This window comes from Rhinoderma darwinii, unplaced genomic scaffold, assembly GCF_050947455.1.
Source record: "Rhinoderma darwinii isolate aRhiDar2 unplaced genomic scaffold, aRhiDar2.hap1 Scaffold_445, whole genome shotgun sequence".
Classification (NCBI taxonomy): Eukaryota; Metazoa; Chordata; class Amphibia; order Anura; family Rhinodermatidae; genus Rhinoderma; species Rhinoderma darwinii.
Window position 1 is genome coordinate 123,449 of NW_027463901.1, and position 24,453 is coordinate 147,901.

A 24,453-nucleotide genomic window follows, 5' to 3' on the forward strand; every position below is an offset into this window, starting at 1 on the left:
TAGCTGTGAGTGTGTGAGCCTGCAGGGCCCCATGGAATTGCCTAGAAGTAGGCTGAATCGCTGCAAGGGCTGAACAGCAGTATCGGGCAGGCTCGGGCAACGCGCGGCCCGTTCGGGTTATCGCTTCTCGGCCTTTTGGCTAAGATCAAGTGTAGTATCTGTTCTTATCAGTTTAATATCTGATACGTCCCCTATCTGGGGACCATATATTAAATGGATTTTTAGAACAGGGAGATGGAAATAGAGCTTGCTCTGTCCACTCCACGCATTGACCTGGTATTGCAGTATTTCCAGGACCGGTGCACCCTTTCCTTATGTGTTGACTAAAAGCAGATTCCAAAAGTGTTTTTTGTCTTTGCTATTGTTTCTGTCTTTCTGAAGGGATCTCCCCTTTTAATCCCATTATTTCAACACCTGTTGGACAATGCATGAGTGATAATGAGCTAATTGATTAAATGCAATTAATGAATAGATTGCCACCTCTTGTTGTGTGTCGTCTGTGTTTCTGTGTTTCCGGCATTTCACATTGGAACACCTCATTCACCTTCCTTGTCTTCTCTCCGCCCTCCCTTTTAGGTAAGTTAAAGAGCTGCACCTGAGCCAGCCACTGATTGATTGATTGATTGATTGATTGATTGATTGATTGATGCAGCACAACAGTCAAATAGTGGAGTGGAGTAGGGGAACAGCAAACAGCCAATAAAGCAGCCCGCCCGCTCGCCTGCCCGCCACAATGGACCTACCTGTGTACACTAGATGGATGTGATGGAATGTACTGTCGTCCCTACATTTCAAGAAGAAGTAAGAATTGCAGTTGCAACAAAGCCTTGCTTGCCTACAAAGAGAGCAGCAATTTGGATTTGTTACTATGTTACCTAGAAGAATAACAAACTGTGCAAGGATGGAGGTTGTAGGAGCAAGGAGAAGTTGTCTGTAAAGTTGGTGGATGCCTATTTTCCATTTTGCAGTCCCTTGTCTCCCTCTTGTGGCCTCCTGGAGGCAACTAGCTGTGCAAAAAAAAGACAGCCTGGCGGCCGGCTGTTGCAGTGTTGCCCTCTCAGGCAACACTGAGTGACTGACTGAGCCTCACCGTCTTATATAAAGTTCAGACGGAACTTTGCACGTGTCATAGTGGAGCCCTCAGGATTCCAGAGCCAGCTTTCTGACATCATAATGGGGCCTCAGAGATAAAAGCCTGGGCCCAGGCAGTGTTGGTCAGTGCTGCTCAGCAGGCAGCACTGGACTGGACTGGATTACAGCTCATACAAGGTGTGAAGGAACAAGGGGTGGCTGTGGGCATGCACTTGCTGCCGCTGCCAGTGTTTATCTGCATGGCAGCAGGGCATTTGGGCGTTGCCAGGAAGGCGTTTTTATGTAGATTCCTCCTCTTTCAGCACTGCATTGTGGTGCAAGCAAAAGAAGCAAATCCTGTCTGGCTTCCTCTCCGGCCTTTATTCACCTCCCGTGTAGCTGTGAGTGTGTGAGCCTGCAGGGCCCCATGGAATTGCCTAGAAGTAGGCTGAATCGCTGCAAGGGCTGAACAGCAGTATCGGGCAGGCTCGGGCAACGCGCGGCCCGTTCGGGTTATCGCTTCTCGGCCTTTTGGCTAAGATCAAGTGTAGTATCTGTTCTTATCAGTTTAATATCTGATACGTCCCCTATCTGGGGACCATATATTAAATGGATTTTTAGAACAGGGAGATGGAAATAGAGCTTGCTCTGTCCACTCCACGCATTGACCTGGTATTGCAGTATTTCCAGGACCGGTGCACCCTTTCCTTATGTGTTGACTAAAAGCAGATTCCAAAAGTGTTTTTTGTCTTTGCTATTGTTTCTGTCTTTCTGAAGGGATCTCCCCTTTTAATCCCATTATTTCAACACCTGTTGGACAATGCATGAGTGATAATGAGCTCATTGATTAAATGCAATTAATGAATAGATTGCCACCTCTTGTTGTGTGTCGTCTGTGTTTCTGTGTTTCCGGCATTTCACATTGGAACACCTCATTCACCTTCCTTGTCTTCTCTCCGCCCTCCCTTTTAGGTAAGTTAAAGAGCTGCACCTGAGCCAGCCACTGATTGATTGATTGATTGATTGATTGATTGATTGATGCAGCACAACAGTCAAATAGTGGAGTGGAGTAGGGGAACAGCAAACAGCCAATAAAGCAGCCCGCCCGCTCGCCTGCCCGCCACAATGGACCTACCTGTGTACACTAGATGGATGTGATGGAATGTACTGTCGTCCCTACATTTCAAGAAGAAGTAAGAATTGCAGTTGCAACAAAGCCTTGCTTGCCTACAAAGAGAGCAGCAATTTGGATTTGTTACTATGTTACCTAGAAGAATAACAAACTGTGCAAGGATGGAGGTTGTAGGAGCAAGGAGAAGTTGTCTGTAAAGTTGGTGGATGCCTATTTTCCATTTTGCAGTCCCTTGTCTCCCTCTTGTGGCCTCCTGGAGGCAACTAGCTGTGCAAAAAAAAGACAGCCTGGCGGCCGGCTGTTGCAGTGTTGCCCTCTCAGGCAACACTGAGTGACTGACTGAGCCTCACCGTCTTATATAAAGTTCAGACGGAACTTTGCACGTGTCATAGTGGAGCCCTCAGGATTCCAGAGCCAGCTTTCTGACATCATAATGGGGCCTCAGAGATAAAAGCCTGGGCCCAGGCAGTGTTGGTCAGTGCTGCTCAGCAGGCAGCACTGGACTGGACTGGATTACAGCTCATACAAGGTGTGAAGGAACAAGGGGTGGCTGTGGGCATGCACTTGCTGCCGCTGCCAGTGTTTATCTGCATGGCAGCAGGGCATTTGGGCGTTGCCAGGAAGGCGTTTTTATGTAGATTCCTCCTCTTTCAGCACTGCATTGTGGTGCAAGCAAAAGAAGCAAATCCTGTCTGGCTTCCTCTCCGGCCTTTATTCACCTCCCGTGTAGCTGTGAGTGTGTGAGCCTGCAGGGCCCCATGGAATTGCCTAGAAGTAGGCTGAATCGCTGCAAGGGCTGAACAGCAGTATCGGGCAGGCTCGGGCAACGCGCGGCCCGTTCGGGTTATCGCTTCTCGGCCTTTTGGCTAAGATCAAGTGTAGTATCTGTTCTTATCAGTTTAATATCTGATACGTCCCCTATCTGGGGACCATATATTAAATGGATTTTTAGAACAGGGAGATGGAAATAGAGCTTGCTCTGTCCACTCCACGCATTGACCTGGTATTGCAGTATTTCCAGGACCGGAGCACCCTTTCCTTATGTGTTGACTAAAAGCAGATTCCAAAAGTGTTTTTTGTCTTTGCTATTGTTTCTGTCTTTCTGAAGGGATCTCCCCTTTTAATCCCATTATTTCAACACCTGTTGGACAATGCATGAGTGATAATGAGCTCATTGATTAAATGCAATTAATGAATAGATTGCCACCTCTTGTTGTGTGTCGTCTGTGTTTCTGTGTTTCCGGCATTTCACATTGGAACACCTCATTCACCTTCCTTGTCTTCTCTCCGCCCTCCCTTTTAGGTAAGTTAAAGAGCTGCACCTGAGCCAGCCACTGATTGATTGATTGATTGATTGATTGATTGATTGATTGATTGATTGATGCAGCACAACAGTCAAATAGTGGAGTGGAGTAGGGGAACAGCAAACAGCCAATAAAGCAGCCCGCCCGCTCGCCTGCCCGCCACAATGGACCTACCTGTGTACACTAGATGGATGTGATGGAATGTACTGTCGTCCCTACATTTCAAGAAGAAGTAAGAATTGCAGTTGCAACAAAGCCTTGCTTGCCTACAAAGAGAGCAGCAATTTGGATTTGTTACTATGTTACCTAGAAGAATAACAAACTGTGCAAGGATGGAGGTTGTAGGAGCAAGGAGAAGTTGTCTGTAAAGTTGGTGGATGCCTATTTTCCATTTTGCAGTCCCTTGTCTCCCTCTTGTGGCCTCCTGGAGGCAACTAGCTGTGCAAAAAAAAGACAGCCTGGCGGCCGGCTGTTGCAGTGTTGCCCTCTCAGGCAACACTGAGTGACTGACTGAGCCTCACCGTCTTATATAAAGTTCAGACGGAACTTTGCACGTGTCATAGTGGAGCCCTCAGGATTCCAGAGCCAGCTTTCTGACATCATAATGGGGCCTCAGAGATAAAAGCCTGGGCCCAGGCAGTGTTGGTCAGTGCTGCTCAGCAGGCAGCACTGGACTGGACTGGATTACAGCTGATACAAGGTGTGAAGGAACAAGGGGTGGCTGTGGGCATGCACTTGCTGCCGCTGCCAGTGTTTATCTGCATGGCAGCAGGGCATTTGGGCGTTGCCAGGAAGGCGTTTTTATGTAGATTCCTCCTCTTTCAGCACTGCATTGTGGTGCAAGCAAAAGAAGCAAATCCTGTCTGGCTTCCTCTCCGGCCTTTATTCACCTCCCGTGTAGCTGTGAGTGTGTGAGCCTGCAGGGCCCCATGGAATTGCCTAGAAGTAGGCTGAATCGCTGCAAGGGCTGAACAGCAGTATCGGGCAGGCTCGGGCAACGCGCGGCCCGTTCGGGTTATCGCTTCTCGGCCTTTTGGCTAAGATCAAGTGTAGTATCTGTTCTTATCAGTTTAATATCTGATACGTCCCCTATCTGGGGACCATATATTAAATGGATTTTTAGAACAGGGAGATGGAAATAGAGCTTGCTCTGTCCACTCCACGCATTGACCTGGTATTGCAGTATTTCCAGGACCGGAGCACCCTTTCCTTATGTGTTGACTAAAAGCAGATTCCAAAAGTGTTTTTTGTCTTTGCTATTGTTTCTGTCTTTCTGAAGGGATCTCCCCTTTTAATCCCATTATTTCAACACCTGTTGGACAATGCATGAGTGATAATGAGCTCATTGATTAAATGCAATTAATGAATAGATTGCCACCTCTTGTTGTGTGTCGTCTGTGTTTCTGTGTTTCCGGCATTTCACATTGGAACACCTCATTCACCTTCCTTGTCTTCTCTCCGCCCTCCCTTTTAGGTAAGTTAAAGAGCTGCACCTGAGCCAGCCACTGATTGATTGATTGATTGATTGATTGATTGATTGATTGATTGATTGATTGATTGATTGATGCAGCACAACAGTCAAATAGTGGAGTGGAGTAGGGGAACAGCAAACAGCCAATAAAGCAGCCCGCCCGCTCGCCTGCCCGCCACAATGGACCTACCTGTGTACACTAGATGGATGTGATGGAATGTACTGTCGTCCCTACATTTCAAGAAGAAGTAAGAATTGCAGTTGCAACAAAGCCTTGCTTGCCTACAAAGAGAGCAGCAATTTGGATTTGTTACTATGTTACCTAGAAGAATAACAAACTGTGCAAGGATGGAGGTTGTAGGAGCAAGGAGAAGTTGTCTGTAAAGTTGGTGGATGCCTATTTTCCATTTTGCAGTCCCTTGTCTCCCTCTTGTGGCCTCCTGGAGGCAACTAGCTGTGCAAAAAAAAGACTGCCTGGCGGCCGGCTGTTGCAGTGTTGCCCTCTCAGGCAACACTGAGTGACTGACTGAGCCTCACCGTCTTATATAAAGTTCAGACGGAACTTTGCACGTGTCATAGTGGAGCCCTCAGGATTCCAGAGCCAGCTTTCTGACATCATAATGGGGCCTCAGAGATAAAAGCCTGGGCCCAGGCAGTGTTGGTCAGTGCTGCTCAGCAGGCAGCACTGGACTGGACTGGATTACAGCTGATACAAGGTGTGAAGGAACAAGGGGTGGCTGTGGGCATGCACTTGCTGCCGCTGCCAGTGTTTATCTGCATGGCAGCAGGGCATTTGGGCGTTGCCAGGAAGGCGTTTTTATGTAGATTCCTCCTCTTTCAGCACTGCATTGTGGTGCAAGCAAAAGAAGCAAATCCTGTCTGGCTTCCTCTCCGGCCTTTATTCACCTCCCGTGTAGCTGTGAGTGTGTGAGCCTGCAGGGCCCCATGGAATTGCCTAGAAGTAGGCTGAATCGCTGCAAGGGCTGAACAGCAGTATCGGGCAGGCTCGGGCAACGCGCGGCCCGTTCGGGTTATCGCTTCTCGGCCTTTTGGCTAAGATCAAGTGTAGTATCTGTTCTTATCAGTTTAATATCTGATACGTCCCCTATCTGGGGACCATATATTAAATGGATTTTTAGAACAGGGAGATGGAAATAGAGCTTGCTCTGTCCACTCCACGCATTGACCTGGTATTGCAGTATTTCCAGGACCGGTGCACCCTTTCCTTATGTGTTGACTAAAAGCAGATTCCAAAAGTGTTTTTTGTCTTTGCTATTGTTTCTGTCTTTCTGAAGGGATCTCCCCTTTTAATCCCATTATTTCAACACCTGTTGGACAATGCATGAGTGATAATGAGCTCATTGATTAAATGCAATTAATGAATAGATTGCCACCTCTTGTTGTGTGTCGTCTGTGTTTCTGTGTTTCCGGCATTTCACATTGGAACACCTCATTCACCTTCCTTGTCTTCTCTCCGCCCTCCCTTTTAGGTAAGTTAAAGAGCTGCACCTGAGCCAGCCACTGATTGATTGATTGATTGATTGATTGATTGATTGATTGATTGATTGATTGATTGATGCAGCACAACAGTCAAATAGTGGAGTGGAGTAGGGGAACAGCAAACAGCCAATAAAGCAGCCCGCCCGCTCGCCTGCCCGCCACAATGGACCTACCTGTGTACACTAGATGGATGTGATGGAATGTACTGTCGTCCCTACATTTCAAGAAGAAGTAAGAATTGCAGTTGCAACAAAGCCTTGCTTGCCTACAAAGAGAGCAGCAATTTGGATTTGTTACTATGTTACCTAGAAGAATAACAAACTGTGCAAGGATGGAGGTTGTAGGAGCAAGGAGAAGTTGTCTGTAAAGTTGGTGGATGCCTATTTTCCATTTTGCAGTCCCTTGTCTCCCACTTGTGGCCTCCTGGAGGCAACTAGCTGTGCAAAAAAAAGACAGCCTGGCGGCCGGCTGTTGCAGTGTTGCCCTCTCAGGCAACACTGAGTGACTGACTGAGCCTCACCGTCTTATATAAAGTTCAGACGGAACTTTGCACGTGTCATAGTGGAGCCCTCAGGATTCCAGAGCCAGCTTTCTGACATCATAATGGGGCCTCAGAGATAAAAGCCTGGGCCCAGGCAGTGTTGGTCAGTGCTGCTCAGCAGGCAGCACTGGACTGGACTGGATTACAGCTGATACAAGGTGTGAAGGAACAAGGGGTGGCTGTGGGCATGCACTTGCTGCCGCTGCCAGTGTTTATCTGCATGGCAGCAGGGCATTTGGGCGTTGCCAGGAAGGCGTTTTTATGTAGATTCCTCCTCTTTCAGCACTGCATTGTGGTGCAAGCAAAAGAAGCAAATCCTGTCTGGCTTCCTCTCCGGCCTTTATTCACCTCCCGTGTAGCTGTGAGTGTGTGAGCCTGCAGGGCCCCATGGAATTGCCTAGAAGTAGGCTGAATCGCTGCAAGGGCTGAACAGCAGTATCGGGCAGGCTCGGGCAACGCGCGGCCCGTTCGGGTTATCGCTTCTCGGCCTTTTGGCTAAGATCAAGTGTAGTATCTGTTCTTATCAGTTTAATATCTGATACGTCCCCTATCTGGGGACCATATATTAAATGGATTTTTAGAACAGGGAGATGGAAATAGAGCTTGCTCTGTCCACTCCACGCATTGACCTGGTATTGCAGTATTTCCAGGACCGGTGCACCCTTTCCTTATGTGTTGACTAAAAGCAGATTCCAAAAGTGTTTTTTGTCTTTGCTATTGTTTCTGTCTTTCTGAAGGGATCTCCCCTTTTAATCCCATTATTTCAACACCTGTTGGACAATGCATGAGTGATAATGAGCTCATTGATTAAATGCAATTAATGAATAGATTGCCACCTCTTGTTGTGTGTCGTCTGTGTTTCTGTGTTTCCGGCATTTCACATTGGAACACCTCATTCACCTTCCTTGTCTTCTCTCCGCCCTCCCTTTTAGGTAAGTTAAAGAGCTGCACCTGAGCCAGCCACTGATTGATTGATTGATTGATTGATTGATTGATTGATTGATTGATTGATTGATTGATGCAGCACAACAGTCAAATAGTGGAGTGGAGTAGGGGAACAGCAAACAGCCAATAAAGCAGCCCGCCCGCTCGCCTGCCCGCCACAATGGACCTACCTGTGTACACTAGATGGATGTGATGGAATGTACTGTCGTCCCTACATTTCAAGAAGAAGTAAGAATTGCAGTTGCAACAAAGCCTTGCTTGCCTACAAAGAGAGCAGCAATTTGGATTTGTTACTATGTTACCTAGAAGAATAACAAACTGTGCAAGGATGGAGGTTGTAGGAGCAAGGAGAAGTTGTCTGTAAAGTTGGTGGATGCCTATTTTCCATTTTGCAGTCCCTTGTCTCCCTCTTGTGGCCTCCTGGAGGCAACTAGCTGTGCAAAAAAAAGACAGCCTGGCGGCCGGCTGTTGCAGTGTTGCCCTCTCAGGCAACACTGAGTGACTGACTGAGCCTCACCGTCTTATATAAAGTTCAGACGGAACTTTGCACGTGTCATAGTGGAGCCCTCAGGATTCCAGAGCCAGCTTTCTGACATCATAATGGGGCCTCAGAGATAAAAGCCTGGGCCCAGGCAGTGTTGGTCAGTGCTGCTCAGCAGGCAGCACTGGACTGGACTGGATTACAGCTGATACAAGGTGTGAAGGAACAAGGGGTGGCTGTGGGCATGCACTTGCTGCCGCTGCCAGTGTTTATCTGCATGGCAGCAGGGCATTTGGGCGTTGCCAGGAAGGCGTTTTTATGTAGATTCCTCCTCTTTCAGCACTGCATTGTGGTGCAAGCAAAAGAAGCAAATCCTGTCTGGCTTCCTCTCCGGCCTTTATTCACCTCCCGTGTAGCTGTGAGTGTGTGAGCCTGCAGGGCCCCATGGAATTGCCTAGAAGTAGGCTGAATCACTGCAAGGGCTGAACAGCAGTATCGGGCAGGCTCGGGCAACGCGCGGCCCGTTCGGGTTATCGCTTCTCGGCCTTTTGGCTAAGATCAAGTGTAGTATCTGTTCTTATCAGTTTAATATCTGATACGTCCCCTATCTGGGGACCATATATTAAATGGATTTTTAGAACAGGGAGATGGAAATAGAGCTTGCTCTGTCCACTCCACGCATTGACCTGGTATTGCAGTATTTCCAGGACCGGTGCACCCTTTCCTTATGTGTTGACTAAAAGCAGATTCCAAAAGTGTTTTTTGTCTTTGCTATTGTTTCTGTCTTTCTGAAGGGATCTCCCCTTTTAATCCCATTATTTCAACACCTGTTGGACAATGCATGAGTGATAATGAGCTCATTGATTAAATGCAATTAATGAATAGATTGCCACCTCTTGTTGTGTGTCGTCTGTGTTTCTGTGTTTCCGGCATTTCACATTGGAACACCTCATTCACCTTCCTTGTCTTCTCTCCGCCCTCCCTTTTAGGTAAGTTAAAGAGCTGCACCTGAGCCAGCCACTGATTGATTGATTGATTGATTGATTGATTGATTGATTGATTGATGCAGCACAACAGTCAAATAGTGGAGTGGAGTAGGGGAACAGCAAACAGCCAATAAAGCAGCCCGCCCGCTCGCCTGCCCGCCACAATGGACCTACCTGTGTACACTAGATGGATGTGATGGAATGTACTGTCGTCCCTACATTTCAAGAAGAAGTAAGAATTGCAGTTGCAACAAAGCCTTGCTTGCCTACAAAGAGAGCAGCAATTTGGATTTGTTACTATGTTACCTAGAAGAATAACAAACTGTGCAAGGATGGAGGTTGTAGGAGCAAGGAGAAGTTGTCTGTAAAGTTGGTGGATGCCTATTTTCCATTTTGCAGTCCCTTGTCTCCCTCTTGTGGCCTCCTGGAGGCAACTAGCTGTGCAAAAAAAAAGACAGCCTGGCGGCCGGCTGTTGCAGTGTTGCCCTCTCAGGCAACACTGAGTGACTGACTGAGCCTCACCGTCTTATATAAAGTTCAGACGGAACTTTGCACGTGTCATAGTGGAGCCCTCAGGATTCCAGAGCCAGCTTTCTGACATCATAATGGGGCCTCAGAGATAAAAGCCTGGGCCCAGGCAGTGTTGGTCAGTGCTGCTCAGCAGGCAGCACTGGCATGGACTGGATTACAGCTGATACAAGGTGTGAAGGAACAAGGGGTGGCTGTGGGCATGCACTTGCTGCCGCTGCCAGTGTTTATCTGCATGGCAGCAGGGCATTTGGGCGTTGCCAGGAAGGCGTTTTTATGTAGATTCCTCCTCTTTCAGCACTGCATTGTGGTGCAAGCAAAAGAAGCAAATCCTGTCTGGCTTCCTCTCCGGCCTTTATTCACCTCCCGTGTAGCTGTGAGTGTGTGAGCCTGCAGGGCCCCATGGAATTGCCTAGAAGTAGGCTGAATCGCTGCAAGGGCTGAACAGCAGTATCGGGCAGGCTCGGGCAACGCGCGGCCCGTTCGGGTTATCGCTTCTCGGCCTTTTGGCTAAGATCAAGTGTAGTATCTGTTCTTATCAGTTTAATATCTGATACGTCCCCTATCTGGGGACCATATATTAAATGGATTTTTAGAACAGGGAGATGGAAATAGAGCTTGCTCTGTCCACTCCACGCATTGACCTGGTATTGCAGTATTTCCAGGACCGGTGCACCCTTTCCTTATGTGTTGACTAAAAGCAGATTCCAAAAGTGTTTTTTGTCTTTGCTATTGTTTCTGTCTTTCTGAAGGGATCTCCCCTTTTAATCCCATTATTTCAACACCTGTTGGACAATGCATGAGTGATAATGAGCTCATTGATTAAATGCAATTAATGAATAGATTGCCACCTCTTGTTGTGTGTCGTCTGTGTTTCTGTGTTTCCGGCATTTCACATTGGAACACCTCATTCACCTTCCTTGTCTTCTCTCCGCCCTCCCTTTTAGGTAAGTTAAAGAGCTGCACCTGAGCCAGCCACTGATTGATTGATTGATTGATTGATTGATTAATTGATTGATTGATTGATTGATTGATTGATTGATTGATTGATTGATTGATGCAGCACAACAGTCAAATAGTGGAGTGGAGTAGGGGAACAGCAAACAGCCAATAAAGCAGCCCGCCCGCTCGCCTGCCCGCCACAATGGACCTACCTGTGTACACTAGATGGATGTGATGGAATGTACTGTCGTCCCTACATTTCAAGAAGAAGTAAGAATTGCAGTTGCAACAAAGCCTTGCTTGCCTACAAAGAGAGCAGCAATTTGGATTTGTTACTATGTTACCTAGAAGAATAACAAACTGTGCAAGGATGGAGGTTGTAGGAGCAAGGAGAAGTTGTCTGTAAAGTTGGTGGATGCCTATTTTCCATTTTGCAGTCCCTTGTCTCCCTCTTGTGGCCTCCTGGAGGCAACTAGCTGTGCAAAAAAAAGACAGCCTGGCGGCCGGCTGTTGCAGTGTTGCCCTCTCAGGCAACACTGAGTGACTGACTGAGCCTCACCGTCTTATATAAAGTTCAGACGGAACTTTGCATGTGTCATAGTGGAGCCCTCAGGATTCCAGAGCCAGCTTTCTGACATCATAATGGGGCCTCAGAGATAAAAGCCTGGGCCCAGGCAGTGTTGGTCAGTGCTGCTCAGCAGGCAGCACTGGACTGGACTGGATTACAGCTGATACAAGGTGTGAAGGAACAAGGGGTGGCTGTGGGCATGCACTTGCTGCCGCTGCCAGTGTTTATCTGCATGGCAGCAGGGCATTTGGGCGTTGCCAGGAAGGCGTTTTTATGTAGATTCCTCCTCTTTCAGCACTGCATTGTGGTGCAAGCAAAAGAAGCAAATCCTGTCTGGCTTCCTCTCCGGCCTTTATTCACCTCCCGTGTAGCTGTGAGTGTGTGAGCCTGCAGGGCCCCATGGAATTGCCTAGAAGTAGGCTGAATCGCTGCAAGGGCTGAACAGCAGTATCGGGCAGGCTCGGGCAACGCGCGGCCCGTTCGGGTTATCGCTTCTCGGCCTTTTGGCTAAGATCAAGTGTAGTATCTGTTCTTATCAGTTTAATATCTGATACGTCCCCTATCTGGGGACCATATATTAAATGGATTTTTAGAACAGGGAGATGGAAATAGAGCTTGCTCTGTCCACTCCACGCATTGACCTGGTATTGCAGTATTTCCAGGACCGGTGCACCCTTTCCTTATGTGTTGACTAAAAGCAGATTCCAAAAGTGTTTTTTGTCTTTGCTATTGTTTCTGTCTTTCTGAAGGGATCTCCCCTTTTAATCCCATTATTTCAACACCTGTTGGACAATGCATGAGTGATAATGAGCTCATTGATTAAATGCAATTAATGAATAGATTGCCACCTCTTGTTGTGTGTCGTCTGTGTTTCTGTGTTTCCGGCATTTCACATTGGAACACCTCATTCACCTTCCTTGTCTTCTCTCCGCCCTCCCTTTTAGGTAAGTTAAAGAGCTGCACCTGAGCCAGCCACTGATTGATTGATTGATTGATTGATTGATTGATTGATTGATTGATTGATTGATTGATGCAGCACAACAGTCAAATAGTGGAGTGGAGTAGGGGAACAGCAAACAGCCAATAAAGCAGCCCGCCCGCTCGCCTGCCCGCCACAATGGACCTACCTGTGTACACTAGATGGATGTGATGGAATGTACTGTCGTCCCTACATTTCAAGAAGAAGTAAGAATTGCAGTTGCAACAAAGCCTTGCTTGCCTACAAAGAGAGCAGCAATTTGGATTTGTTACTATGTTACCTAGAAGAATAACAAACTGTGCAAGGATGGAGGTTGTAGGAGCAAGGAGAAGTTGTCTGTAAAGTTGGTGGATGCCTATTTTCCATTTTGCAGTCCCTTGTCTCCCACTTGTGGCCTCCTGGAGGCAACTAGCTGTGCAAAAAAAAGACAGCCTGGCGGCCGGCTGTTGCAGTGTTGCCCTCTCAGGCAACACTGAGTGACTGACTGAGCCTCACCGTCTTATATAAAGTTCAGACGGAACTTTGCACGTGTCATAGTGGAGCCCTCAGGATTCCAGAGCCAGCTTTCTGACATCATAATGGGGCCTCAGAGATAAAAGCCTGGGCCCAGGCAGTGTTGGTCAGTGCTGCTCAGCAGGCAGCACTGGACTGGACTGGATTACAGCTGATACAAGGTGTGAAGGAACAAGGGGTGGCTGTGGGCATGCACTTGCTGCCGCTGCCAGTGTTTATCTGCATGGCAGCAGGGCATTTGGGCGTTGCCAGGAAGGCGTTTTTATGTAGATTCCTCCTCTTTCAGCACTGCATTGTGGTGCAAGCAAAAGAAGCAAATCCTGTCTGGCTTCCTCTCCGGCCTTTATTCACCTCCCGTGTAGCTGTGAGTGTGTGAGCCTGCAGGGCCCCATGGAATTGCCTAGAAGTAGGCTGAATCGCTGCAAGGGCTGAACAGCAGTATCGGGCAGGCTCGGGCAACGCGCGGCCCGTTCGGGTTATCGCTTCTCGGCCTTTTGGCTAAGATCAAGTGTAGTATCTGTTCTTATCAGTTTAATATCTGATACGTCCCCTATCTGGGGACCATATATTAAATGGATTTTTAGAACAGGGAGATGGAAATAGAGCTTGCTCTGTCCACTCCACGCATTGACCTGGTATTGCAGTATTTCCAGGACCGGTGCACCCTTTCCTTATGTGTTGACTAAAAGCAGATTCCAAAAGTGTTTTTTGTCTTTGCTATTGTTTCTGTCTTTCTGAAGGGATCTCCCCTTTTAATCCCATTATTTCAACACCTGTTGGACAATGCATGAGTGATAATGAGCTCATTGATTAAATGCAATTAATGAATAGATTGCCACCTCTTGTTGTGTGTCGTCTGTGTTTCTGTGTTTCCGGCATTTCACATTGGAACACCTCATTCACCTTCCTTGTCTTCTCTCCGCCCTCCCTTTTAGGTAAGTTAAAGAGCTGCACCTGAGCCAGCCACTGATTGATTGATTGATTGATTGATTGATTGATTGATTGATTGATTGATTGATTGATTGATTGATGCAGCACAACAGTCAAATAGTGGAGTGGAGTAGGGGAACAGCAAACAGCCAATAAAGCAGCCCGCCCGCTCGCCTGCCCGCCACAATGGACCTACCTGTGTACACTAGATGGATGTGATGGAATGTACTGTCGTCCCTACATTTCAAGAAGAAGTAAGAATTGCAGTTGCAACAAAGCCTTGCTTGCCTACAAAGAGAGCAGCAATTTGGATTTGTTACTATGTTACCTAGAAGAATAACAAACTGTGCAAGGATGGAGGTTGTAGGAGCAAGGAGAAGTTGTCTGTAAAGTTGGTGGATGCCTATTTTCCATTTTGCAGTCCCTTGTCTCCCTCTTGTGGCCTCCTGGAGGCAACTAGCTGTGCAAAAAAAAGACAGCCTGGCGGCCGGCTGTTGCAGTGTTGCCCTCTCAGGCAACACTGAGTGACTGACTGAGCCTCACCGTCTTATATAAAGTTCAGACGGAACTTTGCACGTGTCATAGTGGAGCCCTCAGGATTCCAGAGCCAGCTTTCTGACATCATAATGGGGCCTCAGAGATAAAAGCCTGGGCCCAGGCAGTGTTGGTCAGTGCTGCTCAGCAGGCAGCACTGGACTGGACTGGATTACAGCTGATACAAGGTGTGAAGGAACAAGGGGTGGCTGTGGGCATGCACTTGCTGCCGCTGCCAGTGTTTATCTGCATGGCAGCAGGGCATTTGGGCGTTGCCAGGAAGGCGTTTTTATGTAGATTCCTCCTCTTTCAGCACTGCATTGTGGTGCAAGCAAAAGAAGCAAATCCTGTCTGGCTTCCTCTCCGGCCTTTATTCACCTCCCGTGTAGCTGTGAGTGTGTGAGCCTGCAGGGCCCCATGGAATTGCCTAGAAGTAGGCTGAATCACTGCAAGGGCTGAACAGCAGTATCGGGCAGGCTCGGGCAACGCGCGGCCCGTTCGGGTTATCGCTTCTCGGCCTTTTGGCTAAGATCAAGTGTAGTATCTGTTCTTATCAGTTTAATATCTGATACGTCCCCTATCTGGGGACCATATATTAAATGGATTTTTAGAACAGGGAGATGGAAATAGAGCTTGCTCTGTCCACTCCACGCATTGACCTGGTATTGCAGTATTTCCAGGACCGGTGCACCCTTTCCTTATGTGTTGACTAAAAGCAGATTCCAAAAGTGTTTTTTGTCTTTGCTATTGTTTCTGTCTTTCTGAAGGGATCTCCCCTTTTAATCCCATTATTTCAACACCTGTTGGACAATGCATGAGTGATAATGAGCTCATTGATTAAATGCAATTAATGAATAGATTGCCACCTCTTGTTGTGTGTCGTCTGTGTTTCTGTGTTTCCGGCATTTCACATTGGAACACCTCATTCACCTTCCTTGTCTTCTCTCCGCCCTCCCTTTTAGGTAAGTTAAAGAGCTGCACCTGAGCCAGCCACTGATTGATTGATTGATTGATTGATTGATTGATTGATTGATTGATGCAGCACAACAGTCAAATAGTGGAGTGGAGTAGGGGAACAGCAAACAGCCAATAAAGCAGCCCGCCCGCTCGCCTGCCCGCCACAATGGACCTACCTGTGTACACTAGATGGATGTGATGGAATGTACTGTCGTCCCTACATTTCAAGAAGAAGTAAGAATTGCAGTTGCAACAAAGCCTTGCTTGCCTACAAAGAGAGCAGCAATTTGGATTTGTTACTATGTTACCTAGAAGAATAACAAACTGTGCAAGGATGGAGGTTGTAGGAGCAAGGAGAAGTTGTCTGTAAAGTTGGTGGATGCCTATTTTCCATTTTGCAGTCCCTTGTCTCCCTCTTGTGGCCTCCTGGAGGCAACTAGCTGTGCAAAAAAAAAGACAGCCTGGCGGCCGGCTGTTGCAGTGTTGCCCTCTCAGGCAACACTGAGTGACTGACTGAGCCTCACCGTCTTATATAAAGTTCAGACGGAACTTTGCACGTGTCATAGTGGAGCCCTCAGGATTCCAGAGCCAGCTTTCTGACATCATAATGGGGCCTCAGAGATAAAAGCCTGGGCCCAGGCAGTGTTGGTCAGTGCTGCTCAGCAGGCAGCACTGGCATGGACTGGATTACAGCTGATACAAGGTGTGAAGGAACAAGGGGTGGCTGTGGGCATGCACTTGCTGCCGCTGCCAGTGTTTATCTGCATGGCAGCAGGGCATTTGGGCGTTGCCAGGAAGGCGTTTTTATGTAGATTCCTCCTCTTTCAGCACTGCATTGTGGTGCAAGCAAAAGAAGCAAATCCTGTCTGGCTTCCTCTCCGGCCTTTATTCACCTCCCGTGTAGCTGTGAGTGTGTGAGCCTGCAGGGCCCCATGGAATTGCCTAGAAGTAGGCTGAATCGCTGCAAGGGCTGAACAGCAGTATCGGGCAGGCTCGGGCAACGCGCGGCCCGTTCGGGTTATCGCTTCTCGGCCTTTTGGCTAAGATCAAGTGTAGTATCTGTTCTTATCAGTTTAATATCTGATACGTCCCCTATCTGGGGACCATATATTAAATGGATTTTTAGAACAGGGAGATGGAAATAGAGCTTGCTCTGTCCACTCCACGCATTGACCTGGTATTGCAGTATTTCCAGGACCGGTGCACCCTTTCCTTATGTGTTGACTAAAAGCAGATTCCAAAAGTGTTTTTTGTCTTTGCTATTGTTTCTGTCTTTCTGAAGGGATCTCCCCTTTTAATCCCATTATTTCAACACCTGTTGGACAATGCATGAGTGATAATGAGCTCATTGATTAAATGCAATTAATGAATAGATTGCCACCTCTTGTTGTGTGTCGTCTGTGTTTCTGTGTTTCCGGCATTTCACATTGGAACACCTCATTCACCTTCCTTGTCTTCTCTCCGCCCTCCCTTTTAGGTAAGTTAAAGAGCTGCACCTGAGCCAGCCACTGATTGATTGATTGATTGATTGATTGATTAATTGATTGATTGATTGATTGATTGATTGATTGATTGATTGATTGATTGATGCAGCACAACAGTCAAATAGTGGAGTGGAGTAGGGGAACAGCAAACAGCCAATAAAGCAGCCCGCCCGCTCGCCTGCCCGCCACAATGGACCTACCTGTGTACACTAGATGGATGTGATGGAATGTACTGTCGTCCCTACATTTCAAGAAGAAGTAAGAATTGCAGTTGCAACAAAGCCTTGCTTGCCTACAAAGAGAGCAGCAATTTGGATTTGTTACTATGTTACCTAGAAGAATAACAAACTGTGCAAGGATGGAGGTTGTAGGAGCAAGGAGAAGTTGTCTGTAAAGTTGGTGGATGCCTATTTTCCATTTTGCAGTCCCTTGTCTCCCTCTTGTGGCCTCCTGGAGGCAACTAGCTGTGCAAAAAAAAGACAGCCTGGCGGCCGGCTGTTGCAGTGTTGCCCTCTCAGGCAACACTGAGTGACTGACTGAGCCTCACCGTCTTATATAAAGTTCAGACGGAACTTTGCATGTGTCATAGTGGAGCCCTCAGGATTCCAGAGCCAGCTTTCTGACATCATAATGGGGCCTCAGAGATAAAAGCCTGGGCCCAGGCAGTGTTGGTCAGTGCTGCTCAGCAGGCAGCACTGGACTGGACTGGATTACAGCTGATACAAGGTGTGAAGGAACAAGGGGTGGCTGTGGGCATGCACTTGCTGCCGCTGCCAGTGTTTATCTGCATGGCAGCAGGGCATTTGGGCGTTGCCAGGAAGGCGTTTTTATGTAGATTCCTCCTCTTTCAGCACTGCATTGTGGTGCAAGCAAAAGAAGCAAATCCTGTCTGGCTTCCTCTCCGGCCTTTATTCACCTCCCGTGTAGCTGTGAGTGTGTGAGCCTGCAGGGCCCCATGGAATTGCCTAGAAGTAGGCTGAATCGCTGCAAGGGCTGAACAGCAGTATCGGGCAGGCTCGGGCAACGCGCGGCCCGTTCGGGTTATCGCTTCTCGGCCTTTTGGCTAAGATCAAGTGTAGTATCTGTTCTTATCAGTTTAATATCTGATACGTCCCCTATCTGGGGACCATATATTAAATGGATTTTTAGAACAGGGAGATGGAAATAGAGCTTGCTCTGTCCACTCCACGCATTGACCTGGTATTGCAGTATTTCCAGGACCGGTGCACCCTTTCCTTATGTGTTGACTAAAAGCAGATTCCAAAAGTGTTTTTTGTCTTTGCTATTGTTTCTGTCTTTCTGAAGGGATCTCCCCTTTTAATCCCATTATTTCAACACCTGTTGGACAATGCATGAGTGATAATGAGCTCATTGATTAAATGCAATTAATGAATAGATTGCCACCTCTTGTTGTGTGTCGTCTGTGTTTCTGTGTTTCCGGCATTTCACATTGGAACACCTCATTCACCTTCCTTGTCTTCTCTCCGCCCTCCCTTTTAGGTAAGTTAAAGAGCTGCACCTGAGCCAGCCACTGATTGATTGATTGATTGATTGATTGATTGATTGATTGATTGATTGATTGATTGATGCAGCACAACAGTCAAATAGTGGAGTGGAGTAGGGGAACAGCAAACAGCCAATAAAGCAGCCCGCCCGCTCGCCTGCCCGCCACAATGGACCTACCTGTGTACACTAGATGGATGTGATGGAATGTACTGTCGTCCCTACATTTCAAGAAGAAGTAAGAATTGCAGTTGCAACAAAGCCTTGCTTGCCTACAAAGAGAGCAGCAATTTGGATTTGTTACTATGTTACCTAGAAGAATAACAAACTGTGCAAGGATGGAGGTTGTAGGAGCAAGGAGAAGTTGTCTGTAAAGTTGGTGGATGCCTATTTTCCATTTTGCAGTCCCTTGTCTCCCTCTTGTGGCCTCCTGGAGGCAACTAGCTGTGCAAAAAAAAGACAGCCTGGCGGCCGGCTGTTGCAGTGTTGCCCTCTCAGGCAACACTGAGTGACTGACTGAGCCTCACCGTCTTATATAAAGTTCAGACGGAACTTTGCACGTGTCATAGTGGAGCCCTCAGGATTCCAGAGCCAGCTTTCTGACATCATAATGGGGCCTCAGAGATAAAAGCCTGGGCCCAGGCAGTGTTGGTCAGTGCTGCTCAGCAGGCAGCACTGGACTGGACTGGATTACAGCTGATACAAGGTGTGAAGGAACAAGGGGTGGCTGTGGGCATGCACTTGCTGCCGCTGCCAGTGTTTATCTGCATGGCAGCAGGGCATTTGGGCGTTGCCAGGAAGGCGTTTTTATGTAGATTCCTCCTCTTTCAGCACTGCATTGTGGTGCAAGCAAAAGAAGCAAATCCTGTCTGGCTTCCTCTCCGGCCTTTATTCACCTCCCGTGTAGCTGTGAGTGTGTGAGCCTGCAGGGCCCCATGGAATTGCCTAGAAGTAGGCTGAATCGCTGCAAGGGCTGAACAGCAGTATCGGGCAGGCTCGGGCAACGCGCGGCCCGTTCGGGTTATCGCTTCTCGGCCTTTTGGCTAAGATCAAGTGTAGTATCTGTTCTTATCAGTTTAATATCTGATACGTCCCCTATCTGGGGACCATATATTAAATGGATTTTTAGAACAGGGAGATGGAAATAGAGCTTGCTCTGTCCACTCCACGCATTGACCTGGTATTGCAGTATTTCCAGGACCGGTGCACCCTTTCCTTATGTGTTGACTAAAAGCAGATTCCAAAAGTGTTTTTTGTCTTTGCTATTGTTTCTGTCTTTCTGAAGGGATCTCCCCTTTTAATCCCATTATTTCAACACCTGTTGGACAATGCATGAGTGATAATGAGCTCATTGATTAAATGCAATTAATGAATAGATTGCCACCTCTTGTTGTGTGTCGTCTGTGTTTCTGTGTTTCCGGCATTTCACATTGGAACACCTCATTCACCTTCCTTGTCTTCTCTCCGCCCTCCCTTTTAGGTAAGTTAAAGAGCTGCACCTGAGCCAGCCACTGATTGATTGATTGATTGATTGATTGATTGATTGATTGATTGATTGATTGATTGATTGATTGATTGATTGATGCAGCACAACAGTCAAATAGTGGAGTGGAGTAGGGGAACAGCAAACAGCCAATAAAGCAGCCCGCCCGCTCGCCTGCCCGCCACAATGGACCTACCTGTGTACACTAGATGGATGTGATGGAATGTACTGTCGTCCCTACATTTCAAGAAGAAGTAAGAATTGCAGTTGCAACAAAGCCTTGCTTGCCTACAAAGAGAGCAGCAATTTGGATTTGTTACTATGTTACCTAGAAGAATAACAAACTGTGCAAGGATGGAGGTTGTAGGAGCAAGGAGAAGTTGTCTGTAAAGTTGGTGGATGCCTATTTTCCATTTTGCAGTCCCTTGTCTCCCTCTTGTGGCCTCCTGGAGGCAACTAGCTGTGCAAAAAAAAGACAGCCTGGCGGCCGGCTGTTGCAGTGTTGCCCTCTCAGGCAACACTGAGTGACTGACTGAGCCTCACCGTCTTATATAAAGTTCAGACGGAACTTTGCACGTCTCATAGTGGAGCCCTCAGGATTCCAGAGCCAGCTTTCTGACATCATAATGGGGCCTCAGAGATAAAAGCCTGGGCCCAGGCAGTGTTGGTCAGTGCTGCTCAGCAGGCAGCACTGGACTGGACTGGATTACAGCTGATACAAGGTGTGAAGGAACAAGGGGTGGCTGTGGGCATGCACTTGCTGCCGCTGCCAGTGTTTATCTGCATGGCAGCAGGGCATTTGGGCGTTGCCAGGAAGGCGTTTTTATGTAGATTCCTCCTCTTTCAGCACTGCATTGTGGTGCAAGCAAAAGAAGCAAATCCTGTCTGGCTTCCTCTCCGGCCTTTATTCACCTCCCGTGTAGCTGTGAGTGTGTGAGCCTGCAGGGCCCCATGGAATTGCCTAGAAGTAGGCTGAATCGCTGCAAGGGCTGAACAGCAGTATCGGGCAGGCTCGGGCAACGCGCGGCCCGTTCGGGTTATCGCTTCTCGGCCTTTTGGCTAAGATCAAGTGTAGTATCTGTTCTTATCAGTTTAATATCTGATATGTCCCCTATCTGGGGACCATATATTAAATGGATTTTTAGAACAGGGAGATGGAAATAGAGCTTGCTCTGTCCACTCCACGCATTGACCTGGTATTGCAGTATTTCCAGGACCGGTGCACCCTTTCCTTATGTGTTGACTAAAAGCAGATTCCAAAAGTGTTTTTTGTCTTTGCTATTGTTTCTGTCTTTCTGAAGGGATCTCCCCTTTTAATCCCATTATTTCAACACCTGTTGGACAATGCATGAGTGATAATGAGCTCATTGATTAAATGCAATTAATGAATAGATTGCCACCTCTTGTTGTGTGTCGTCTGTGTTTCTGTGTTTCCGGCATTTCACATTGGAACACCTCATTCACCTTCCTTGTCTTCTCTCCGCCCTCCCTTTTAGGTAAGTTAAAGAGCTGCACCTGAGCCAGCCACTGATTGATTGATTGATTGATTGATTGATTGATTGATTGATTGATTGATTGATTGATTGATGCAGCACAACAGTCAAATAGTGGAGTGGAGTAGGGGAACAGCAAACAGCCAATAAAGCAGCCCGCCCGCTCGCCTGCCCGCCACAATGGACCTACCTGTGTACACTAGATGGATGTGATGGAATGTACTGTCGTCCCTACATTTCAAGAAGAAGTAAGAATTGCAGTTGCAACAAAGCCTTGCTTGCCTACAAAGAGAGCAGCAATTTGGATTTGTTACTATGTTACCTAGAAGAATAACAAACTGTGCAAGGATGGAGGTTGTAGGAGCAAGGAGAAGTTGTCTGTAAAGTTGGTGGATGCCTATTTTCCATTTTGCAGTCCCTTGTCTCCCTCTTGTGGCCTCCTGGAGGCAACTAGCTGTGCAAAAAAAAAGACAGCCTGGCGGCCGGCTGTTGCAGTGTTGCCCTCTCAGGCAACACTGAGTGACTGACTGAGCCTCACCGTCTTATATAAAGTTCAGACGGAACTTTGCACGTGTCATAGTGGAGCCCTCAGGATTCCAGAGCCAGCTTTCTGACATCATAATGGGGCCTCAGAGATAAAAGCCTGGGCCCAGGCAGTGTTGGTCAGTGCTGCTCAGCAGGCAGCACTGGACTGGACTGGATTACAGCTGATACAAGGTGTGAAGGAACAAGGGGTGGCTGTGGGCATGCACTTGCTGCCGCTGCCAGTGTTTATCTGCATGGCAGCAGGGCATTTGGGCGTTGCCAGGAAGGCGTTTTTATGTAGATTCCTCCTCTTTCAGCACTGCATTGTGGTGCAAGCAAAAGAAGCAAATCCTGTCTGGCTTCCTCTCCGGCCTTTATTCACCTCCCGTGTAGCTGTGAGTGTGTGAGCCTGCAGGGCCCCATGGAATTGCCTAGAAGTAGGCTGAATCGCTGCAAGGGCTGAACAGCAGTATCGGGCAGGCTCGGGCAACGCGCGGCCCGTTCGGGTTATCGCTTCTCGGCCTTTTGGCTAAGATCAAGTGTAGTATCTGTTCTTATCAGTTTAATATCTGATACGTCCCCTATCTGGGGACCATATATTAAATGGATTTTTAGAACAGGGAGATGGAAATAGAGCTTGCTCTGTCCACTCCACGCATTGACCTGGTATTGCAGTATTTCCAGGACCGGTGCACCCTTTCCTTATGTGTTGACTAAAAGCAGATTCCAAAAGTGTTTTTTGTCTTTGCTATTGTTTCTGTCTTTCTGAAGGGATCTCCCCTTTTAATCCCATTATTTCAACACCTGTTGGACAATGCATGAGTGATAATGAGCTCATTGATTAAATGCAATTAATGAATAGATTGCCACCTCTTGTTGTGTGTCGTCTGTGTTTCTGTGTTTCCGGCATTTCACATTGGAACACCTCATTCACCTTCCTTGTCTTCTCTCCGCCCTCCCTTTTAGGTAAGTTAAAGAGCTGCACCTGAGCCAGCCACTGATTGATTGATTGATTGATTGATTGATTAATTGATTGATTGATTGATTGATTGATTGATTGATTGATTGATTGATGCAGCACAACAGTCAAATAGTGGAGTGGAGTAGGGGAACAGCAAACAGCCAATAAAGCAGCCCGCCCGCTCGCCTGCCCGCCACAATGGACCTACCTGTGTACACTAGATGGATGTGATGGAATGTACTGTCGTCCCTACATTTCAAGAAGAAGTAAGAATTGCAGTTGCAACAAAGCCTTGCTTGCCTACAAAGAGAGCAGCAATTTGGATTTGTTACTATGTTACCTAGAAGAATAACAAACTGTGCAAGGATGGAGGTTGTAGGAGCAAGGAGAAGTTGTCTGTAAAGTTGGTGGATGCCTATTTTCCATTTTGCAGTCCCTTGTCTCCCTCTTGTGGCCTCCTGGAGGCAACTAGCTGTGCAAAAAAAAGACAGCCTGGCGGCCGGCTGTTGCAGTGTTGCCCTCTCAGGCAACACTGAGTGACTGACTGAGCCTCACCGTCTTATATAAAGTTCAGACGGAACTTTGCACGTGTCATAGTGGAGCCCTCAGGATTCCAGAGCCAGCTTTCTGACATCATAATGGGGCCTCAGAGATAAAAGCCTGGGCCCAGGCAGTGTTGGTCAGTGCTGCTCAGCAGGCAGCACTGGACTGGACTGGATTACAGCTGATACAAGGTGTGAAGGAACAAGGGGTGGCTGTGGGCATGCACTTGCTGCCGCTGCCAGTGTTTATCTGCATGGCAGCAGGGCATTTGGGCGTTGCCAGGAAGGCGTTTTTATGTAGATTCCTCCTCTTTCAGCACTGCATTGTGGTGCAAGCAAAAGAAGCAAATCCTGTCTGGCTTCCTCTCCGGCCTTTATTCACCTCCCGTGTAGCTGTGAGTGTGTGAGCCTGCAGGGCCCCATGGAATTGCCTAGAAGTAGGCTGAATCGCTGCAAGGGCTGAACAGCAGTATCGGGCAGGCTCGGGCAACGCGCGGCCCGTTCGGGTTATCGCTTCTCGGCCTTTTGGCTAAGATCAAGTGTAGTATCTGTTCTTATCAGTTTAATATCTGATACGTCCCCTATCTGGGGACCATATATTAAATGGATTTTTAGAACAGGGAGATGGAAATAGAGCTTGCTCTGTCCACTCCACGCATTGACCTGGTATTGCAGTATTTCCAGGACCGGTGCACCCTTTCCTTATGTGTTGACTAAAAGCAGATTCCAAAAGTGTTTTTTGTCTTTGCTATTGTTTCTGTCTTTCTGAAGGGATCTCCCCTTTTAATCCCATTATTTCAACACCTGTTGGACAATGCATGAGTGATAATGAGCTCATTGATTAAATGCAATTAATGAATAGATTGCCACCTCTTGTTGTGTGTCGTCTGTGTTTCTGTGTTTCCGGCATTTCACATTGGAACACCTCATTCACCTTCCTTGTCTTCTCTCCGCCCTCCCTTTTAGGTAAGTTAAAGAGCTGCACCTGAGCCAGCCACTGATTGATTGATTGATTGATTGATTGATTGATTGATTGATTGATGCAGCACAACAGTCAAATAGTGGAGTGGAGTAGGGGAA

The 24,453-nt window shown here is 47.6% G+C and overlaps 17 non-coding genes across 17 annotated transcripts; all 17 read left to right on the top strand.

The window, feature by feature from the left end:
- The first annotated feature begins 119 nt into the window (after positions 1-119).
- Positions 120-310, top strand: LOC142715682 (U2 spliceosomal RNA). The gene has a single exon (XR_012871027.1). It is a non-coding gene; the product is annotated as a U2 spliceosomal RNA (small nuclear RNA).
- Positions 311-1,586: 1,276 nt separating this feature from the next.
- LOC142715683 (U2 spliceosomal RNA) lies at positions 1,587-1,777 on the top strand. The gene has a single exon (XR_012871028.1). It is a non-coding gene; the product is annotated as a U2 spliceosomal RNA (small nuclear RNA).
- Positions 1,778-3,049: 1,272 nt separating this feature from the next.
- On the top strand, positions 3,050-3,240 carry LOC142715773 (U2 spliceosomal RNA). Its single transcript, XR_012871110.1, has one exon. It is a non-coding gene; the product is annotated as a U2 spliceosomal RNA (small nuclear RNA).
- Positions 3,241-4,524: 1,284 nt separating this feature from the next.
- On the top strand, positions 4,525-4,715 carry LOC142715774 (U2 spliceosomal RNA). The gene has a single exon (XR_012871111.1). It is a non-coding gene; the product is annotated as a U2 spliceosomal RNA (small nuclear RNA).
- A 1,296-nt stretch (positions 4,716-6,011) lies between these two features.
- LOC142715684 (U2 spliceosomal RNA) lies at positions 6,012-6,202 on the top strand. Its single transcript, XR_012871029.1, has one exon. It is a non-coding gene; the product is annotated as a U2 spliceosomal RNA (small nuclear RNA).
- Positions 6,203-7,494: 1,292 nt separating this feature from the next.
- LOC142715685 (U2 spliceosomal RNA) lies at positions 7,495-7,685 on the top strand. The gene has a single exon (XR_012871030.1). It is a non-coding gene; the product is annotated as a U2 spliceosomal RNA (small nuclear RNA).
- Positions 7,686-8,977: 1,292 nt separating this feature from the next.
- LOC142715686 (U2 spliceosomal RNA) lies at positions 8,978-9,168 on the top strand. The gene has a single exon (XR_012871031.1). It is a non-coding gene; the product is annotated as a U2 spliceosomal RNA (small nuclear RNA).
- A 1,281-nt stretch (positions 9,169-10,449) lies between these two features.
- Positions 10,450-10,640, top strand: LOC142715688 (U2 spliceosomal RNA). Its single transcript, XR_012871032.1, has one exon. It is a non-coding gene; the product is annotated as a U2 spliceosomal RNA (small nuclear RNA).
- A 1,316-nt stretch (positions 10,641-11,956) lies between these two features.
- On the top strand, positions 11,957-12,147 carry LOC142715689 (U2 spliceosomal RNA). Its single transcript, XR_012871033.1, has one exon. It is a non-coding gene; the product is annotated as a U2 spliceosomal RNA (small nuclear RNA).
- Positions 12,148-13,439: 1,292 nt separating this feature from the next.
- Positions 13,440-13,630, top strand: LOC142715691 (U2 spliceosomal RNA). The gene has a single exon (XR_012871035.1). It is a non-coding gene; the product is annotated as a U2 spliceosomal RNA (small nuclear RNA).
- A 1,300-nt stretch (positions 13,631-14,930) lies between these two features.
- Positions 14,931-15,121, top strand: LOC142715692 (U2 spliceosomal RNA). The gene has a single exon (XR_012871036.1). It is a non-coding gene; the product is annotated as a U2 spliceosomal RNA (small nuclear RNA).
- Positions 15,122-16,402: 1,281 nt separating this feature from the next.
- Positions 16,403-16,593, top strand: LOC142715693 (U2 spliceosomal RNA). Its single transcript, XR_012871037.1, has one exon. It is a non-coding gene; the product is annotated as a U2 spliceosomal RNA (small nuclear RNA).
- Positions 16,594-17,909: 1,316 nt separating this feature from the next.
- On the top strand, positions 17,910-18,100 carry LOC142715694 (U2 spliceosomal RNA). Its single transcript, XR_012871038.1, has one exon. It is a non-coding gene; the product is annotated as a U2 spliceosomal RNA (small nuclear RNA).
- A 1,292-nt stretch (positions 18,101-19,392) lies between these two features.
- LOC142715695 (U2 spliceosomal RNA) lies at positions 19,393-19,583 on the top strand. The gene has a single exon (XR_012871039.1). It is a non-coding gene; the product is annotated as a U2 spliceosomal RNA (small nuclear RNA).
- Positions 19,584-20,891: 1,308 nt separating this feature from the next.
- Positions 20,892-21,082, top strand: LOC142715647 (U2 spliceosomal RNA). The gene has a single exon (XR_012870995.1). It is a non-coding gene; the product is annotated as a U2 spliceosomal RNA (small nuclear RNA).
- Positions 21,083-22,379: 1,297 nt separating this feature from the next.
- Positions 22,380-22,570, top strand: LOC142715696 (U2 spliceosomal RNA). Its single transcript, XR_012871040.1, has one exon. It is a non-coding gene; the product is annotated as a U2 spliceosomal RNA (small nuclear RNA).
- Positions 22,571-23,882: 1,312 nt separating this feature from the next.
- Positions 23,883-24,073, top strand: LOC142715697 (U2 spliceosomal RNA). Its single transcript, XR_012871041.1, has one exon. It is a non-coding gene; the product is annotated as a U2 spliceosomal RNA (small nuclear RNA).
- The last annotated feature ends 380 nt before the right edge of the window (positions 24,074-24,453 follow it).